Below are 22,565 nucleotides of genomic sequence, written 5' to 3' on the forward strand. Positions count from 1 at the left end.
GGAGTTGTGGAAGAATTTCCAAAATTCTGTTAGAAAATACAATTACAAAATTAATATATATATATATATATATATATATATATATACACACACACACAGAGCACCACACGTATGTGGCTGTGTCAGCCACATCCATTACTGATAGGTGTAAAAAAATATATATAAAAAAATACAAAATAAAAATCGAGCACACCGCCATGCAATCTCCATAGACAAACAGTGGCTGTAGAATGGCCTTAATGAAGAGCTCAATGATTTTCAACATGGCACCGTCATGGTATGCCAAATGTAAGTGATGTTATTGTGAAGTGGAAACGTCTAAGTGCAACAACGGCTCAGCCACGAAGTGGTAGGTTACACAAGCAAGTACCGAGTACCGAGTTCCAAAACGGCCTCAGGAAAGCTAAGTCAGCACAAAAACTGTCTGGAGCTTCATGAAATGGGTTTCCAATGGCCGAGCAGATCACCATGCGCAATACCAAGCGTCGGCTGGTGTGGTGTAAAGCTCGCTGCCATTGGACTCTGGAGCAGTGGAAATGCATTCTCTGGAGTGATGAATCACGCTTCACCATCTGGCAGTAAGACGGAGGAATCTGGGTTTGGCGGATGCCAGGAGAACGCTACCTGCCCCAATCCATAGTGCAAACTGTAAAGTTTGCTGGTGGAGGATTAATGGTCTGGGGCTGTTTTTCATTGTTCGTGCTAGGCCCCTTAGTTCCACTGAAGGGAAATCTTAACGCTACAGCAAAATCAAATCAAATCAAATCAAATCAAATTTTATTTGTCACATACACATGGTTAGCAGATGTTAATGCGAGTGTAGCGAAATGCTTGTGCTTCTAGTTCCGACAATGCAGTAATAACAAGTAATCTAACTAACAATTCCAAAACTACTGTCTTGTACACAGTGTAAGGGGATAAAGAATATGTACATAAGGATATATGAATGAGTGATGGTACAGAGCAGCATAGGCAAGATACAGTAGATGGTATCGGGTACAGTATGTACAAATGAGATGAGTATGTAAACAAAGTGGCATAGTATAGTATAAAGTGGCTAGTGATACATGTATTACATAAGGATACCGTCGATGCTATAGAGTACAGTATATCCGTATGCGTATGAGATGAATAATGTAGGGTAAGTAACATTTATATAAGGTAGCATTGTTTAAAGTGGCTAGTGATATATTTACATCATTTCCCATCAATTCCCATTATTAAAGTGGCTGGAGTTGAGTCAGTGTCAGTGTGTTGGCAGCAGCCACTCAGTGTTAGTGGTGGCTGTTTAACAGTCTGATGGCCTTGAGATAGAAGCTGTTTTTCAGTCTCTCGGTCCCAGCTTTGATGCACCTGTACTGACCTCGCCTTCTGGATGATAGCGGGGTGAACAGGCAGTGGCTCGGGTGGTTGATGTCCTTGATGATCTTTATGGCCTTCCTGTGACATCGGGTGGTGTAGGTGTCCTGGAGGGCAGGTAGTTTGCCCCCGGTGATGCGTTGTGCAGACCTCACTACCCTCTGGAGAGCCTTACGGTTGAGGGCGGTGCAGTTGCCATACCAGGCGGTGATACAGCCCGCCAGGATGCTCTCGATTGTGCATCTGTAGAAGTTTGTGAGTGCTTTTGGTGACAAGCCGAATTTCTTCAGCCTCCTGAGGTTGAAGAGGCGCTGCTGCGCCTTCTTCACGATGCTGTCTGTGTGAGTGGACCAATTCAGTTTGTCTGTGATGTGTATGCCGAGGAACTTAAAACTTGCTACCCTCTCCACTACTGTTCCATCGATGTGGATAGGGGGGTGTTCCCTCTGCTGTTTCCTGAAGTCCACAATCATCTCCTTAGTTTTGTTGACGTTGAGTGTGAGGTTGTTTTCCTGACACCACACTCCGAGGGCCCTCACCTCCTCCCTGTAGGCCGTCTCATCGTTGTTGGTAATCAAGCCTACCACTGTTGTGTCGTCCGCAAACTTGATGATTGAGTTGGAGGCGTGCGTGGCCACGCAGTCGTGGGTGAACAGGGAGTACAGGAGAGGGCTCAGAACGCAACCTTGTGGGGCCCCAGTGTTGAGGATCAGCGGGGAGGAGATGTTGTTGCCTACCCTCACCACCTGGGGGCGGCCCGTCAGGAAGTCCAGTACCCAGTTGCACAGGGCGGGGTCGAGACCCAGGGTCTCGAGCTTGATGACGAGCTTGGAGGGTACTATGGTGTTGAATGCCGAGCTGTAGTCGATGAACAGCATTCTCACATAGGTATTCCTCTTGTCCAGATGGGTTAGGGCAGTGTGCAGTGTGGTTGAGATTGCATCGTCTGTGGACCTATTTGGGCGGTAAGCAAATTGGAGTGGGTCTAGGGTGTCAGGTAGGGTGGAGGTGATATGGTCCTTGACTAGTCTCTCAAAGCACTTCATGATGACGGATGTGAGTGCTACGGGGCGGTAGTCATTTAGCTCAGTTACCTTAGCTTTCTTGGGAACAGGAACAATGGTGGCCCTCTTGAAGCATGTGGGAACAGCAGACTGGTATAGGGATTGATTGAATATGTCCGTAAACACACCGGCCAGCTGGTCTGCGCATGCTCTGAGGGCGCGGCTGGGGATGCCATCTGGGCCTGCAGCCTTGCGAGGGTTAACACGTTTAAATGTCTTACTCACCTCGGCTGCAGTGAAGGAGAGACCGCATGTTTTCGTTGCAGGCCGTGTCAGTGGCACTGTATTGTCCTCAAAGCGGGCAAAAAAGTTATTTAGTCTGCCTGGGAGCAAGACATCCTGGTCCGTGACTGGGCTGGGTTTCTTCCTGTAGTCCGTGATTGACTGTAGACCCTGCCACATGCCTCTTGTGTCTGAGCCGTTGAATTGAGATTCTACTTTGTCTCTGTACTGGCGCTTAGCTTGTTTGATAGCCTTGCGGAGGGAATAGCTGCACTGTTTGTATTCGGTCATGTTACCAGACACCTTGCCCTGATTAAAAGCAGTGGTTCGCGCTTTCAGTTTCACACGAATGCTGCCATCAATCCACGGTTTCTGGTTAGGGAATGTTTTAATCGTTGCTATGGGAACGACATCTTCAACGCACGTTCTAATGAACTCGCACACCGAATCAGCGTATTCGTCAATGTTGTTATCTGACGCAATACGAAACATCTCCCAGTCCACGTGATGGAAGCAGTCTTGGAGTGTGGAGTCAGCTTGGTCGGACCAGCGTTGGACAGACCTCAGCGTGGGAGCCTCTTGTTTTAGTTTCTGTCTGTAGGCAGGGATCAACAAAATGGAGTCGTGGTCAGCTTTTCCGAAAGGGGGGCGGGGCAGGGCCTTATATGCGTCGCGGAAGTTAGAGTAACAATGGTCCAAGGTCTTTCCTCCCCTGGTTGCGCAATCGATATGCTGATAAAATTTGGGGAGTCTTGTTTTCAGATTAGCCTTGTTAAAATCCCCAGCTACAATGAATGCAGCCTCCGGATAAATTGTTTCCAGTTTGCAGAGAGTTAAATAAAGTTCGTTCAGAGCCATCGATGTGTCTGCTTGGGGGGGATATATACGGCTGTGATTATAATCGAAGAGAATTCTCTTGGTAGATAATGCGGTCTACATTTGATTGTGAGGAATTCTAAATCAGGTGAACAGAAGGATTTGAGTTCCTGTATGTTTCTTTCATCGCACCATGTCACGTTAGTCATAAGGCATACGCCCCCGCCCCTCTTTTTACCAGAAAGATGTTTTTTCCTGTCTGCGCGATGCGTGGAGAAACCTGTTGGCTGCACCGCTTCGGATTGCGTCTCTCCAGTAAGCCACGTTTCCGTGAAGCAAAGAACGTTACAGTCTCTGATGTCCCTCTGGAATGCTACCCTTGCTCGGATTTCATCAACCTTGTTGTCAAGAGACTGGACATTGGCAAGAAGAATGCTAGGGAGTGGTGCGCGCTGTGCCCGTCTCCGGAGTCTGACCAGAAGACCGCCTCGTTTCCCTCTCTTTCGGAGTCGTTTTTTTGGGTCGCTGCATAGGATCCACTCCGTTGTCTACTATAATATTCTGGACGATTCTGTGCTTCCAACTTAGTGGCAACAGTATGGGGTAGGCCCTTTCCTGTTTCAGCATGACAATGCCCCACATGCCCAGAGCCCTGGCCTCAACCCCATTGAACACCTTTGGGATGAATTGGAATGCCGACTGTGAGCCAGGCCTAATCGCCCAACCTAACCAATGCCCATGGCTGAACAAATGGGGGACCAACTCGATATTATTTGCCCATGATTTTGGAATGAGATGTTCGATGAACAGGTGTCAACATACTTTTGGTCATGTAGTGTACTTTTTTGTCTCTCAAAATCATTGTAATGTGGTTACACCTTAATTAAAAAATCTAAAATGAAAATGATTCAAATCTAAAAGACAAAATTCAACCAGAGAGCGTGCTTAGGTCATAGGAGAAGTCCGCACTTGAATCATTCCCACGGTGAATGGCTAAGCCCACTAAGATGAAACCAAACACTGTTGCAGAGACTTTGATATTACCAGCCGCAATTGATAGTGAAAACAGTGTGTGTGAAGGCAGAGGCACAGAAACTCTCCACAATACCTTTGTCAGATAACACTGCGAAACTAAGAATTGATGCTATAGCTAGCAATCAAGAGGAAACTGACTGAGCGACTCAAACTTCCCACCGTATGCTCTCTAAATGGACGGTAGCTGCGAGGGCCGAGATGTGTTGACTTTTGTTCGCTACATGTTCGGGGACGCTATTCACAAGAACATATTGTTCCATCTTCCGATTCCTGAGCATGAAACGGCACATGGGATGTTCAGTGTGCTGCGAGGCAATATTGACGAATAACAGATTCCATGGGATCGAATGGTGGGCTTTTGCACAGATGGGGCTCCATCTATCACGGGACGGCAGACAGGCCTCTGCACTCTAGTTATGAATGTGTCTCCCTCTGCCATATGGACGCATTGTATGATACACCCACTGGGCTATAATGGATACACCGAGAGCAACTGGCGGCAAAAGAGCTGAGCGCAGAACTCGGGAGATATGCAGGAAGTAACTTTGATTGTAAACTAGATCACGCACATCTGTTCGCAAAACTATGTGGAGATATGGGATCAGAGCATGACAATGTTCTATTTCAGGCTTGGTGGTTATCGAGGGGGAGTATTGGAAATATTTTGTTGAATTGAGAGAGTAACTGTTGTCATTCGCAATGGATGTAAAAATCAGACTGTTGACTTTTAAGGGAAATATTATAATTTTTTACAGACGAGTGACCGAATCAGCGAAATCAATTTGAATGGGATCCTGGCTCAGTTGAGATGCCGGTAAGTGAAATCCACAGTTTATCAAGCTGTCATGTGACCGAATGCTGCAGACAACTCATTCACGGTCACTATGGAGGCATTTTGGTTCCTGACTCAAAGGGAATACTGTGCAGTCTCCCTCAGAGCATTAAAACTCACGGTCCTGATTCAGTGCTCTCCTCTGCATTAAAAACAAATATCGATCCAGGTTGGATGTGACAGGAGAGATGTGACAGTGCACTGTCGACTATACCCCCTGACTTTGAAAAGCGCCCAACGCGACTATGCGTCTAGCACACCCATCTCATTAGTGGTGGTGAGATAAGAAAGGATGTCAGACTAATTTGTAATTGACTGCCATAGCCCCACATTAAAAGTATATGATGGTGAGTTGAGAATACAAAATCAGAAATCCTGTTAGAATGTTTTGAAATGAACAAATCTTGGCTGTTAATGACTTACTTTTTTCTCTCAGGTGGTTGGGGTAGTGAGAATGTTCAAATATCAAAATCGGGTCATGGGCCCGGAAACCCCTCTAATACCTGATATTAGAAAAGTTTATTGAAAATGAAAAACAGAAATCTCATTTAGATATGTATTCAATAATTTGTAGAAGCACCTATGGCAGCGATGACAACTTTGAGTCATCTTGGGTATGTCTATCAGCTTTTCACATCTGGATTTTAGGATTTTCTCCCCCTATTCTTTGCAGATTTTCTCAAGCTTTGTTAAGTTAGATGGGGAGGCGAGGTGAACAGAAATCTTCAAGTCTTTCCACAGATTTGCAATGGGATTCAAGTCTGGGCTTTGGCTGGGCCACTCAAGGGCTTTCACATTCTTGTTCTGAAGCCATGGCGTTAGACGGGTGATGAGCTGTACCCATTTTTCTCCGGACATGGCACTTTGCATTCAGACCGGATAGTTACATTTTTGTGTCATGAGACCACAGAATATTTTTGCCTTATGCTCTCAGTCTTTCACGTGCCTTTTTGCAAACTCCAATCGTGTTGTCATGTGCCTTTTTCTCAGGAGTGTCTTCCATCTAGCCACTCTCCCATAAAGTCCAGATTGGTGGTGCCTGCTGTCCCTCTGGTAGGTTCTTCCACCTCAGCCAAGGAACTCTGTCGTTCTGTCAGAGTGGTCATTGGGTTCTTGGTCACCTCCCTGACCAAGGTACTTCTTGCCCGGTTGCTCATTTTGGTTGGACGGCCAGCTCTAGGCAGTCTGGGTAGTTCCATATTTTTTCAATTTCCCAATAATGGAGACCTCTGTGCTCTTGGAAACTATCTATCTATCTATATATAGTTTTATACCCTTCCCCAGATATATGCCTCAGCGCAATTCTCTCTCGGATATCTACGGACAGTTCATTGTACTTCATGGTATAGTTCCTGCTCTGACATGCACTGTCAACTTCAATAAAGTTGTTGTGACATCTCAATGGATGGACTTGAACTCAATTTGGAGTGTCATACCAAGGGGTGTGAATATTAAAAACATGTTTTCATTTTGAACAACAAAATGTGGAATAAGTCAAGGGGTGTGAATACTTTCTGAAGGCACTGTAATGTCAGTTCACTACACTTTATTTGTGATACAGTGCCTTGCGAAAGTATTCGGCCCCCTTGAACTTTGCGACCTTTTGCCACATTTCAGGCTTCAAACATAAAGATATAAAACTATATTTTTTTTGTGAAGAATCAACAACAAGTGGGACACAATCATGAAGTGGAACGACATTTATTGGATATTTCAAACTGTTTTTAACAAATCAAAAACTGAAAAATTGGGCGTGCAAAATTATTCAGCCCCCTTAAGTTAATACTTTGTAGCGCCACCTTTTGCTGCGATTACAGCTGTAAGTCGCTTGGGGTATGTCTCTATCAGTTTTGCACATCGAGAGACTGAATTTTTTTCCCATTCCTCCTTGCAAAACAGCTCAAGCTCAGTGAGGTTGGATGGAGAGCATTTGTGAACAGCAGTTTTCAGTTCTTTCCACAGATTCTCAATTGGATTCAGGTCTGGACTTTGACTTGGCCATTCTAACACCTGGATATGTTTATTTTTGAACCATTCCATTGTAGATTTTGCTTTATGTTTTGGATAATTGTCTTGTTGGAAGACAAATCTCCGTCCCAGTCTCAGGTCTTTTGCAGACTCCATCAGGTTTTCTTCCAGAATGGTCCTGTATTTGGCTCCATCCATCTTCCCATCAATTTTAACCATCTTCCCTGTCCCTGTTGAAGAAAAGCAGGCCCAAACCATGATGCTGCCACCACCATGTTTGACAGTGGGGATGGTGTGTTCAGCTGTGTTGCTTTTACGCCAAACATAACGTTTTGCATTGTTGCCAAAAAGTTCAATTTAATCTGACCAGAGCACCTTCTTCCACATGTTTGATGTGTCTCCCAGGTGGCTTGTGGCAAACTTTAAACAACACTTTTTATGGATATCTTTAAGAAATGGCTTTCTTCTTGCCACTCTTCCATAAAGGCCAGATTTGTGCAATATACGACTGATTGTTGTCCTATGGACAGAGTCTCCCACCTCAGCTGTAGATCTCTGCAGTTCATCCAGAGTGATCATGGGCCTCTTGGCTGCATCTCTGATCAGTCTTCTCCTTGTATGAGCTGAAAGTTTAGAGGGACGGCCAGGTCTTGGTAGATTTGCAGTGGTCTGATACTCCTTCCATTTCAATATTATCGCTTGCACAGTGCTCCTTGGGATGTTTAAAGCTTGGGAAATCTTTTTGTATCCAAATCCGGCTTTAAACTTCTTCACAACAGTATCTCGGACCTGCCTGGTGTGTTCCTTGTTCTTCATGATGCTCTCTGCGCTTTTAACGGACCTCTGAGACTATCACAGTGCAGGTGCATTTATACGGAGACTTGATTACACACAGGTGGATTGTATTTATCATCATTAGTCATTTAGGTCAACATTGGATCATTCAGAGATCCTCACTGAACTTCTGGAGAGAGTTTGCTGCACTGAAAGTAAAGGGGCTGAATAATTTTGCACGCCCAATTTTTCAGTTCTTGATTTGTTAAAAAAGTTTGAAATATCTAATAAATGTTGTTCCACTTCATGATTGTGTCCCACTTGTTGTTGATTCTTCACAAAAAAATACAGTTTTATATCTTTATGTTTGAAGCCTGAAATGTGGCAAAAGGTCGCAAAGTTCAAGGGGGCCGAATACTTTCGCAAGGCACTGTAGCTAATAGTCAATATATTCTAATTTCAAAGCTGAATGTCAACATAAATGTTGTTAATTCACTGGTACTTGTTAGCTAAATGACTTGTCTTTCCCTTGCTGAGCTGAACTGCCTGGCTACATGACTTGCGGAGTAGTGTCTTTTCTCTAGAAGACCATAGGCTACTTCTATGAAAATGTTGATCAGTAGGCTAACTTCCCTGACGACTCACCCTGGATTTAATCCCGCTGGTCTAGCTACATACACTCAGTCTGAAACTGCCATCCTAGAAGTCATTAGTGCAACTTCAAAATAAGAAGTTGATAACGTCATCATGTAGGGTGGCTCTAGCCCGACCCAGCGGTTTCTGGGACCAATCAGAACGGACTGAATGTGTTCGCATGTAAAACATCCAGACTCGTCGTGGAAAAGAAATGTCAGTTGGCCAGAGAGATTTGTATAAGCCAGACAAAGGCCTAACATGATCACAAATGAAAGGGAAGAAGGTCATGTCATCTGTAGCCCCATAGACCACTGAAATCAACCAAAATTAGCTCAAGAACTCAAGACATGCACACAGTCCTATAGAATATGATTTCAACTGTATTGTGAGTAGGCCTATACCGTCTTGATTTACCCAGTTTACCATTCAAATAAGTTATTACCATGATGTAGTTAAAAACCATGTCCAATCCATTGTATGGTTGTATAATGCATTTATTAGTTCATACATGGTGGTCTCAGGGAAAATGTATCATCAAAACGTTCAAATGTAAAGAGAATATGTGTCATAACAATAACAGGCCACCGGCCTCCTTGACAACCCACAAATCAGTGTCCGCGTCGGCCCTTTAAAAAACAAACATCGTTCTCTAGTTTCGAGTGGAGTGCGTGCACTCGCTGCCTAGCAACCAGGCACTAAGCATTTCACCAAATGAGTATCATGGCATTACATATTTGTCAAGCTTTTAACTGTACTTTATTCGATTTATTTCACGTGCCGCTTAAGACACCCAATCACCAGAATAACTGTGCTTGACATCATTGTAGCCGCTAATGAGCCTTCTCTTAATCGAGATTAATTTCATTTACATGACATTTACCTCACCATTCATTCACTGGCATTGTAGCTGCCGCCGTTCCTATTGAACTAATACTGAGATCATTATTCTCCTGATTGACTGCAGGATTTAACACGTGTCACTTAGGTCCCAGGCTGTCTGGAGGCCAGTTATTGTCCACACATACTCCCCCGCTCTATGAACAAAGCTCATCGATCAAGCAGAACAACATTATGCATGCGACCCAATTGTAAGGGCCGAGACCCTGCGTCCATCACCGCGCCGGCACTCCCTGGCCCACAGTCCCAGCCCTATTGATTTCCCATTATGGTGTCACTGTGCAGCCCTCTTTAAGCACATCTCCAGTGATGTACTGCCTCTTACTGCACAGTATCCAATAGCACAAGTCAAATCCACAACAGGTAAACAAGAGTGGGGCAGCAGTGCCATCTAGTGGCATCCGACAAAACTGTACTTAATCCGGTGTTTAGCAGAGACAGGGGAGGTTTGCTCAGTCACTGCTAACTACTCCTATTAGGAAATATGATACAAAAAAAGATATCCTACGATCTGAGCAGCTACTAAATCATGCTCATATTGCTACCCTTGGTCTGAGTATGTGAAAAACAGTGTGTACATAGTTCAGCTGATGGTGGTTTAAACATATACATGCATGAATGGGGTTCAAGTCTATTGGGGTTACTAATGTGTGCTCAGGTGTATGAAACTATTAACCTGGCCCTCTCTTGTCCCAGCCACACACCATGGCGCCCATGCTGAGGCCCATGCCTTTGTACTGGTATACCATGTTAGCCAGAAGCTTGGAGGTGGCTCCCACAGAGATGCACTCCTTGTTGCGGAGCTCGTAGACACGACAGCAAGCGCTCCCAGAAGCTGCAGTCAGCTGCACCTCCAACCATGGTGCCCAGCAGGTAGGGGTTGAACTCTATCACCTTCTTCAATGTCTGGGAGGCGATGTAGGCGCCAGCTGTGGCCCGAGAGTCCACTGCCACGATGACGCCATGTTGGAACTGTGGAATGATGACAAATGGGATTTTAGGTTAGTTAGGGAGGGCCAGCTGCACTTGACTTGAGATTGGTGGCCTTACTTGCGTCAGAGTTTTATCCACTTTTTGAATGATACAAATTCTCATGAACAAAGTGCAGGCCAGCATGTAATGTATACTTACTAACATGAGCCCTGGACAGGACCATGTAGCTACAGAATAGTATCGTGACCCATTACAGTTTAGTGTAAAGTCTGTGCAGCCATTTTTTCTCCATGAGGTAATCCAACAATGCGCACGCTGCCATATTGTCTGTTTCTTCTCTCATTGTTCAAGACAGGTGGGTGTCCACTCCAAAGTGATGCACATCATGACCCCGACTCAGACATCAAGCATCGCTTTGAATGACACTCACCGGTCTCGAGCAATGAGAAAATATCTGAAATGGACAATATGGCGGCATACACATTGTTGGATAACATCATGGAGCAAAAAAAGTTTTTATTTAATAACGGAATCATTTTTTAAAATTCTTACATTCCACCTGCAACTAACGATGGGAGATTAGAATACGCTGATAACTTCCAAGTTGAGAGGAAGTAAAATTCTCGCCATGTAAAGGTTAGTTGAAAAATTGCTGCCGATGCTTTACACTAGCTAACTAGGCAGGGCAAACCCGATCTGGTGATTTCTGGTATATCATCAAAATCAATCAATCGCAGAACGTTTTTGGACTCATCCACCATTGGAAATTAATGTTGAAAGGTGCATTTCAATTCCTAAACCTTAAAGCCTTTGGTATTTTTTTTATGTTCAAAAGCTCCAATAAATTGCTAGTGGTCATCCAATGTGATGCAACAGTAACAATAGATTTTCCCCTCAGATTTTGTGGCGCACACAATAAGGGACATGTTTTTCATTAGTGAGGAGGCGGTGTGACAGCCAATTGTTGGGCATGGGCTCAACTAACTAGCTAATAGCTAGCGGAGATACCTAGCTGACAGACGCGAGGGGCAAACAACCTGACCTAGCAGCAACTACTCCTCAATCTAAGCTAAAGAAACCTAGAAATTTGGAGAGCAGACAGGCAAAAAGGGAAAGCGATAGAACCCGGGCCAAGATGAGAGTAAACCTTGGATTTGCGCTCAAACAGTGGAGAGAACGAAAGGAGTTGAAGGGATTCAAAACCGACACAGAATTAGCATTTTCTTCTGCTGAAAAGGTAAGATATACAGTGCATTCGGAAACTATTCAGACACCTTCGCTTTTTCCACATTTTGATACGTTACAGACTTATTCTAAAACTGATTGAATTGTTTTTCCTCATCAATCTACACACGATACACCATAATGACAAAGCAAATAAAAAACAGAATTCAGACCCTTTACTCTGTACTTTGTTGAAGCACCTTTGGCAGCGATTACAGCCTTGAGTCTTTTGGGGTATGACGCTACAAGCTTGGCACACCTATATTGGGGAGTTTCTCCCATTCATCTCTGCAGTTACTCTCAAGCTCTGCAGAGCTATTTTCAGGTCTCTCCAGAGGATTTCAGATCGGGTTCAAGTCCGGGCTCTGGCTGGGCCACCCAAGGACATTCAGAGACTGTTCCCAAAGCCACTCCTGCGTTGTCTTGGCTGTGTGCTTAGGGTAAATTCCTTATGGACAATTCCTTCTACATGCACTGTCAACTGTGGGACCTTATATAGACAGGTGTGTACCTTTCCAAGTCATGTCCAATCATTTGAATTTACCACAGGTGGACTCTAATTTTTTTTTTAAATTTTATTTCACCTTTATTTAACCAGGTAGGCTAGTTGAGAACAAGTTCTCATTTGCAACTGCGACCTGGCCAAGATAAAGCATAGCAGTGTGAGCAGACAACACAGAGTTACACATGGAGTAAACAATTAACAAGTCAATAACACAGTAGAAAAACAAAGGGGGAGTCTATATACAATGTGTGCAAAAGGCATGAGGAGGTAGGCGAATAATTACAATTTTGCAGATTAACACTGGAGTGATAAATTATCAGATGGTCATGTACAGGTAGAGATATTGGTGTGCAAAAGAGCAGAAAAGTAAATAAATAAAAACAGTATGGGGATGAGGTAGGTGAAAATGGGTGGGCTATTTACCAATAGACTACGTACAGCTGCAGCGATCGGTTAGCTGCTCAGATAGCTGATGTTTGAAGTTGGTGAGGGAGATAAAAGTCTCTAATCAAGTTGTAGAAACATCAAGGATGATCAATGGAAACAGGATGCACCTGAGCTCAATTCTCAAAGCAAAGAGTCTGAATACTTATGTAAATAAGGTCTGTTTTTTTTTTTATAAATGTGCTAACATTTATAAAAAAACTGTTTTTGCTTTGTAATGATGGGGTGTTGTGTGCAGATTGATTAGAAAACATTTTTAAATGTAATCAATTTTAGAATAAGGCTGTAACATTAAATGTGGAACAAGTGAAGGGATCGAATGCACACAAGCTAGATAATGTATACTATCGATCAAAAGTTTTAGAACACCGACTCATTCAAGGGTTTTTATTTCTGTCACACCCTGGTCAAAGTATTTTGTGTTTATCTTTATTTATTTGGTCAGGCCAGGGTGTGGCATGGGTTTGTGTATGTGGTGTGTATGTATGGGGATTGTAGCTAGTGGGGTGTTCTAGCTAAGTCTATGGCTGTCTGAAGTGGTTCTCAATCAGAGGCAGGTGTTTATCGTTGTCTCTGATTGGGAACCATATTTAGGCAGCCATATTCTTTGAGTTTGTCGTGGGTGATTGTCCTTAGTGTCTTGATGTCCTTATTCTGTGTTAGTTTACACTAGTATAGGCTGTTTCGGTTTTCGTTACGTTTATTGTTTTGGTAGTGTTTGTGTTTAGTGTGTTACTTCATTAAACATGGATTGCAATAGACACGCCGCATTTTGGTCCGACTCTCCTTCTCACCAAGAAAACCGTTACAATTTCTTTTTACTTTTCTACATTGTGGAATAATAGTGAAGACATAAAGTATGAAATAACACATATTGAATCATATGAACTCAGCAAAAAAAGAAACATACTCTGCGTTTATTTTCAGCAAACTTAGCATGTGTAAATATTTCTATTAACATAACAATATTTAACAACTGAGACATAAACTGAACAAGTTCCACAGACATGTGACTAGCAGAAATTGAATAATGTGTCCCTGAACAAAGGGGGGGTCAAAATCAAAAGTAACAGTCAGTATCTGATGTGGCCACCAGCTGCATTAAGTACTGCAGTGCATCTCCTCCTCATGGACTGTGCCAGATTTGCCAGTTCTTGCTGTGAGATGTTTCCTCACTCTTCCAACAAGGCACCTGCAATTTCCCAGACTTTTCTGGGGGGAATGGTCCTAGCCCTCACCCTCCGATCCAACAGGTCCCAAACGTGCTCCATGGAATTGAGATCCGGGCTCTTCGCTGGCCATGGCAGAACACTGACATTCCTGTCTTGCAGGAAATCAAGCACAGAATGAGCAGTATGGCTGGTGGCATTGTCATGCTGGAGGGTCATGTCAGGATGAGCCTGCCGGAAGGGTACCAAATGAGGGAGGAGGATGTGTTCCCGGTAACACACAGCGTTGAGATTGCCTGTAATGACAACAAGCTCAGTCCGATGATGCTGTGACACACCGCCCCAGACCATGACGGACCCTCCACCTGCAAATCAATCCCACTCCAGAGTCAGCCCTCGGTGTAACTCTCATTCCCTCGACGATGAACGCGAATCCGACCCTCACCCCTGGTGAGACAAAACCATGACTCGTCAGTGAAGAGCACTTTTGCCTGTCCTGTCTGGACCAGCGATGGTGGGTTTGTGCCCATAGGCGACGTTGTTGCCGGTGATGTCTGGTCAGGACCTGCCTACAAGCCCTTAGTCCAGCCTCTCTCAGCCTACTGCGGACAGTCTGAGCACTGATGGAGGGATTGTGCATTCCTGGTGTAATTTGGGCAGTTGTTGTTGCCATCCTGTATCTGTCCCGCAGGTGTGATGTTCGGATGTACCGATCCTGTGCAGGTGTTGTTATGTGTGGTGTACCACTGCGAGGACGATCAGCTATCCGTCCTGTCTCCCTGTAGCGCTGTCTTAGGTGTCTCACAGTACGGACATTGCAATTTATTGCCCTGGCCACATTTGCAGTCCTCATGCCTCCTTGCAGCATGCCTAAGGCACGTTCACGCAGATGAGCAGGGACCCTGGGAATCTTTCTTTTGGTGTTTTTCAGAGTCAGTAGAAAGGCCTCTTTGGTGTCCTACGTTTTCATAACTGTGACCTTAATTGCCTACCGTCTGTAAGTTGTTAGTGTCTTAACGATCGTTCCACAGGTGCATGTTCATTAATTGTTTATGGTTCATTGAACAAGCATGGGAAACAGTGTTTAAACCCTTTACAATGAAGATCTGTGAAGTTATTTGGATTTTTACAAATTATCTTTGAAAGACAGGGTCCTGAAAAGGGGACTTTTCTTTTTTTGCTGAGTTTAGTAACCACCATAGCCACCATTTGACTTGATGACAGCTTTGCACACTCACACTCTCAAACAGTTTCATGAGGAATGCTTTTCCAATAGTCTTGAAGGAGTTCCCACGTGCTAAGCACTTGTTGGCTGCTTTTCCTTCACTCTGCGGTCCGACTCATGCCAAACCATCTCAATTTGTTTGAAGTCGGGTGATTGTGGAGGCCAGGTCATCTGCTGCAGCACTCCATTACTCTCCTTCTTGGTCAAATAGCCCTTACACAGCCTGGAGGTGTGTTGGGTCATTGTCCTGTTGAAAAACAAAGCAGATGGGATGGCGTATCCCTGCAGAATGCTTTTGTAGCCATGCTGGTTAAGTGTGCCTTGAATTCTAAATAAATCACAGACAGTGTCACCAGCAAAGCACCCCCACACCATCACACCTCCTCCTCCATGCTTTACGTTGGGAAATACACATGCAGAGATCATCTGTTCACCCACATCGTGTCTCACAAAGATACGGTGGTTGGAACCAAAAATCTACAGTTTGGACTCCAGACCAAAGGACAAATTTCCACCGGTCTAATGTCCATTGCTTCTGTTTCTTGGCCCAAGCAAGTCTCTTCTTCTTATTAGTGTCCTTTAGTAGTGGTTTCTTTACAGCAATTCGACCATGAAGGCCTGATTCACACAGTCTCCTCTGAACAGTTGATGTTGAGATGCACCTGTTAGGGTCTTTCATTCCTGTGGCGGTCCTCATGAGAGCCAGTTTCATCATAGTGCTTGATGGTTTTTGCGACTGCACTTTAAAAAACGTTCAAAGTTTTTTAAATGAACTGGATTGGCTGACCTTCATGCCTTAAAGTAATGATGGACTGTCGTTTCTCTTTGCTTATTTGACCTACTCTTGACATAATATGGACATGGTCTTTTACCAAATAGGGCTATCTTCTGTATACCACCCCTACCTTGTCACAAAACAGCTGGTTGGCTCAAACGCGTTAAGGAAAGAAATTCTGTTAATTGAAATGCATTCCTGGTGACTACCTCATGAAGCTGGTTGAGATAATGCCAAGAGTGTGTAAAGCTGTCATCAAGGCAAACGGTGGCAACTTAGAAGAATCTCAAATATAAAATATATTTTGGTTACTACATGATTCCATATGTGTTATTTCATAGTTTTGATGTCTTCACTGTTATTCTACAATGTAGAAAATAGTAAGAATTAAGAAAAACCCTTGAATGAGTAGTTGTTCTAAAACTTTGACTAGTAGTGTATATTGCTAGATATAAATTTAAATGTTGCTATTTAGTTGTAAATATGTAGGATTACTGGTTTTGATTGTTTTCAAGCCCTAGCCAACACATGACTCCAATCATCAACTAATCATGGTCTTCAGTTTAGAATGTACTTACTTTAATCAGGTGTGATAGTTAATTCTATAGACAAAATACTCACCAAATATTCTTCTCTCTTTCAGCTAAAGGAGACTCGACAATAAGTCTCAAAAGTGTCTACGTCTACGCATAGAAAACTGCAAAGGACTACACGGACATCCCAGAACTTCAGAGAGCAGTTTTGAGAAGACTCTTATTTGGAGCTACTTAAGAGAGTGATCCTTAGAACAGATGACCCAAGACTCGCTGAAGTGCCACCACCAACGCCTGAGCTGCTACAACTTTGAGGGCAAGTCGCCAAGCAACACAGGGTGCAGTAAGCACATCTTTGAGCTGGGAAGAACCGGAGCTTTCCCAGTTTTCAGACGTGTGAAAACCTGGAGTACTCAGAATAGTTGTTGAAAGAGGTGGGCCTACAACCAAACATAAATAAGGGAAGTTTGTGCGGGCAACAAACTTGAGAAACAATACGTGTTGATTTTTTATAGTCTTTATTGTACTTTTGGAAAGGTTTTAGAATGATTTACTAAATCGTTTTCTTTTCCTGGATATCTATGTTCTTGACGGTTTACACTTCAAATTAGCAGACCTACCAGTGGGTAGATATCCAGGAAGGCGGATGGACTACCCTGGTGTAAATACTAAACAAGTCAGTCCAATTACACAGACCAGGTCAAATATATATTTTTATAAAAAAAAATATATTTCGCAATATACAACACACAAGGCAGGATCACCTTACAAATACTAGCCGACAAGACAACACTAACATAAAATACAACTATTTACATACTGTAACGACGTGCGCTGAGAGTTTGGGGAGCAAGTTCAGGGAGTGAGTGTTTTAATAAAATAAACAGAACATAATACAAAACAAGAACCTCGAACAGCACACAGACATGAAACTGAAACAATGACACCTGGTGAAGGAACCAAAGGGAGTGCTATATATAGGGCAGGTAATCAAGGAGGTGATGCAGTCCAGGTGAATGATGACACGCAGGTTCGCGTAACGATGGTGACAGGTGTGCGCCATAATGAGCAGCCTGGTGACCTGGAGAGGGAGCACATGTGACACATACTATCAGGAGTCAAATATTTGAGTGCACAATATGACATTTACAGAAAGTAAGTAGAGTTTACAATAAAAAATATTCTATATTATTCTTAGAAAATAACATTTCCCCCCCCCCCACTCCCCTACCATGTAGGTCCATTGCCTGGTAAAGAGTTGTTGATATCTGATAGAGTTTAGCATAATACATCCCATGCCTCAACTGGATTTGCCCGAGCTTTGTTTATCACGGCCACTGACTGCTCTATACGAACAATATCTTGAAAATATGGTAATCATGTTTGAGTCGAGAAGATTGTAGGGGTAATCCAAGCACTAAGCATAACTTTTTTTGCTGCTGTTAACCCCACTTAAATTATTATTTTCTGAACCAGTTGCAATAAAAATGAAAGGTCATCATTCAACAAAAATAAATGGTGGATCTTTGTTCACAGGGACACCCATCATTTTTGTAAGGAAATCTGAAACGTGACCAGAACTGGAACACCACAGGACATTCCCAAAACACGTGCATTAGTGTTCCAACACTATTCATACGGCATCTATCACATACTGGAGTAGGAATCAGCTTCATCTTAAAACGTCTAAATGGGGTTGCATAACTTCTATGTATAAGCTGGTGTGCTGGGTTCTTAGAGGTAACAAATACATATTCCCAAATGGTATCCCAGTTCAGGTCGTGCACCAATCCCTGCATTACATGGTTCCATACTAGAGTGACACCAATGTAGAGCATTTAACAGACAGTACGAGTCCGTTTCATTTTTACTATAGCAATCCTACCTTGTAATGATATTTTAAGAGAGTTCCTTCTGCAAACTTTGGAAATTTGGTGGGTATGCATATCCCCAAATAAATAGTCTGCCTTATGCCACTGCACTGGAGATGCAGCAGGCAAAGTTAAACATTTCACAGGGCTATTAAGGGGCACCCGTATAGATTTTCCCAGTTTATATCTAGAGAATGAACCGAAAATAGTAAATCATTTCAGAATCTGTGGAAGGGAAATTGAGAAGTCTGCGAAATACAATAAGGTGTCATTGGCATAGAGTGACACTTTATGCTGAGTACCTTTAATATTGATTGGTGAAATAAGTGGGTCCAATCTAATTGCTTGAGCAAGGGGCTCCAAAGACAGTGCAAAGAGCATGGGTGATAATGGACATCCTTGTTTTGTGGAACGTTGAAAACAGAAATACTTGGATAGAATGTTTCCCGTCTGCACAACTGCTTGGGATGCAGAATACAACATTTTTAACATGGAGATAAATCCTTCACCTAAACCAAAGGCCTCCCAAACACACCATAAATAGTTCCATTCTAGCATATCGAAGGCTTTTTTTTTTTGCAACCAAACTAAAAAAAAGTGCAGCAGGGACTGGGTCGTTTTCATTTATGATATGGAAGCGACGTCTAATATTGTCTGAGTCTAAACAACACTTTATAAACCCAGTTTGATCATCGCTAATTAGATTTCCTACAAATCAAATCAAATTGATTTATATAGCCCTACGTACATCAGCTGATATCTCAAAGTTCTGTACAGAAACCCAGCCTAAAACCCCAAACAGCAAGCAATGCAGGTGTAGAAGCACGGTGGCTAGGAAAAACTCCCTAGAAAGGCCAAGCAGTTCCAATATGATGGCAAGTACCTTTGCAAACAACTTGAGATCTGTTGTAATAAGGCTTAAGGGCCTATAACTTTTACAGTCTAGGTGAGATTTGCCCTTTTTTAACAAAACTATAATCAGTGAGGTGTTTTGGTCTCTATGGAATTCTCCATGTTTTAATGCATGATTGATAGATATAATTGGGAACAAAACTAGCTAAACATATCATTAATTTCTGCCAGGTCATGTGATATCTTACCAGATGGTGTTGGAATTGTATTGACACAAGGAAAGGCCTCGCTTTGCTTAAGCCTTGTTTCCCCTCAAACATTTTGTCATCTCCCAAAGTGACCGGTGGGATGTGGCTGTATCTGTATTAAGCAATAAATATTCTTAAATTGAGCAAAAAAAGACTTATTCTGCAGCAATGTTGTGTTAAAGCGCCGTCTTCTGGCACCTTTCTGTTTGGAGCTGTCAAGTCAAATACTATACAGGACAGCTCCATGGTCAGAAATGACAATGGGGAACAGCTCAGTTGTCTGAATAAACCTGTTTATATAGGGAGATACAAATATGTAGTAGTCTATCTGGGAAAATGTATTATGTCTTGAAGAAAAGAAAGTATAATATTTGGCAGTCAAATTCCTTAGATGCCAGGTTTCTAAAATATTAAGCTCTGCAGCAAATGAGATGAGATCACCAGAGGCCTGATCAGTTTGAGAGTCCAATGGAACATGAGACCTATCTAACAGAATTACACACCTGATTAAAATCTCCTACCACTACAAGTTCTTATTCTTTTCAAGATATAACTAAGGAAATTAGAATCAGGGATGTTCGGACAGTAGATTGAGGAGAAACACATCTTAGTGTGATTTATAACCGTAGTTACAAAGACAAAACGATCTGCATCATCATTATCAGAACAATCATCCTGAACACATAGTTTTCTACCAAATAATATCAAAACACCATTCGTTTTGTTAGTGGCTGAGGAATGAGCAACACATTTATAGTATCTGTCTTGGAATCTACAGACATCAGAATGTTTTAGGTGGGTTTCTTGTATTAGGGCGATATCAACCTTTTTGCGTCTGATGCATTGTCACAGATTCAAATCAAATCAAATTTTATTTGTCACATACACATGGTTAGCAGATGTTAATGCGAGTGTAGCGAAATGCTTGTGCTTCTAGTTCCGACAATGCAGTAATGACCAACAAGTAATCCAACTAACAATTCCAAAACTACTGTCTTGTACACAGTGTAAGGGGATAAAGAATATGTACATAAGGATATATGAATGAGTGATGGTACAGAGCAGCATAGGCAAGATACAGTAGATGGTATCGAGTACAGTATATACATATGAGATGAGTATGTAAACAAAGTGGCATAGTTAAAGTGGCTAGTGATACATGTATTACATAAAGATGCAGTAGATGATATGGAGTACAGTATATACATATACATATGAGATGAATAATGTAGGGTATGTAAACATTATATTAGGTAGCATTGTTTAAAGTGGCTAGTGATATATTTACATAATTTCCCATCAATTCCCATTATTAAAGTGGCTGGAGTTGAGTCAGTGTCAGTGTGTTGGCAGCAGCCACTCAATGTTAGTGGTGGCTGTTTAACAGTCTGATGGCCTTGAGATAGAAGCTGTTTTTCAGTCTCTCGGTCCCAGCTGTGATGCACCTGTACTGACCTCGCCTTCTGGATGATAGCGGGGTGAACAGGCAGTGGCTCGGGTGGTTGATGTCCTTGATGATCTTTATGGCCTTCCTGTGACATCGGGTGGTGTAGGTGTCCTGGAGGGCAGGTAGTTTGCCCCCGGTGATGCGTTGTGCAGACCTCACTACCCTCTGGAGAGCCTTACGGTTGAGGGCGGAGCAGTTGCCGTACCAGGTGGTGATACAGTCCGCCAGGATGCTCTCGATTGTGCATCTGTAGAAGTTTGTGAGTGCTTTTGGTGACAAGCCGAATTTCTTCAGCCTCCTGAGGTTGAAGAGGCGCTGCTGCGCCTTCTTCACAATGCTGTCTGTGTGAGTAGACCAATTCAGTTTGTCTGTGATGTGTATGCCGAGGAACTTAAAACTTGCTACCCTCTCCACTACTGTTCCATCGATGTGGATAGGGGGGTGTTTCCTCTGCTGTTTCCTGAAGTCCACAATCATCTCCTTAGTTTTGTTGACGTTGAGTGTGAGGTTATTTTCCTGACACCACACTCCGAGGGCCCTCACCTCCTCCCTGTAGGCCGTCTCGTCGTTGTTGGTAATCAAGCCTACCACTGTTGTGTCGTCCGCAAACTTGATGATTGAGTTGGAGGCGTGCGTGGCCACGCAGTCGTGGGTGAACAGGGAGTACAGGAGAGGGCTCAGAACGCACCCTTGTGGGGCCCCAGTGTTGAGGATCAGCGGGGAGGAGATGTTGTTGCCTACCCTCACCACCTGGGGGCGGCACGTCAGGACGTCCAGTACCCAGTTGCACAGGGCGGGGTCGAGACCCAGGGTCTCGAGCTTGATGACGAGCTTGGAGATTCCCCTGGTACTGCTGCTCATTCCGTGTACCAGTTCCGGAGGTCTACGTCACCAGCCTCTAGACGTCACTGAACTGTCTCATTATGCACATCTGACTCCAATTCCCCTGATTAGTAATTGTATATATGTGCCCTCTGTTCACCATTGTCTTGTCAGTTATTGTTCCCATGTCCGTTTGTCTGTGAGTACCTGTGCTTCGCTCTTTCGGCTTTCATGCTGCGTGTATTGTGCACTTGTTATTACGGGTCTTTCCCTGTGTAGTGTATTACGGGCCTCGTCCCGTGTGTTTATTAGAGGTTTAACCTCGCACTTTTGTTTGGGTTACATCCCTGTGTTTTCGTCCCTGTGCCTTTTCATGGCATGTGGTATATTTTGGGTGGAGTATTAAACCCCCCTATTATGAATTCCTGCGCCTGTCTCCAATCACTTATACAACGTAACAGAATAACCGACCCTAAACGGAGACAGCGGGAATGGCCCAGCCGACTCCCCCGCAACTTCGACAGCTGCAACTGGCCTGTCTGACACCGCTGCAACTTCGGCAGCTGCAACTGGCCCAGACCGACCCGCACCACATTCCTGTGGTCGTCCTCGAGGTCGGTGTCGTCCCGCAGCTGGTACAGCACATCAGGGGAGGGGTACGGCCCAGATGAGCAGTGCTGGGTTCCTGCAGTGTACATCCTGGACGCGTTGCTGACCAGGGATTTTCACCATTGGTGCCATGACTGACCCGCACCGCATCCCTATGATTGTCCCTGAGGCCAGTGTCGTTCCGCTGCTGGTGCAGCGCGTCGGGGGGAGGGGGGTACTGTCACGGATTCCCCTGGTACTGCTGCTCATTCCGTGCACAAGTTCCGGAGGTCTATGTCACTGGCCTCTCTCATTATGCACATCTT

General features: G+C 43.7%; 1 pseudogene; it reads right to left on the reverse strand.

The window, feature by feature from the left end:
- Nucleotides 1–22,349, reverse strand: part of LOC110508157 — a 39,541-nt pseudogene extending 17,192 nt beyond the window's left edge.
- Nucleotides 22,350–22,565: the final 216 nt, after the last annotated feature.

The sequence above is a fragment of the Oncorhynchus mykiss genome, chromosome 28, assembly GCF_013265735.2.
Source record: "Oncorhynchus mykiss isolate Arlee chromosome 28, USDA_OmykA_1.1, whole genome shotgun sequence".
Lineage (NCBI taxonomy): Eukaryota > Metazoa > Chordata > Actinopteri > Salmoniformes > Salmonidae > Oncorhynchus > Oncorhynchus mykiss.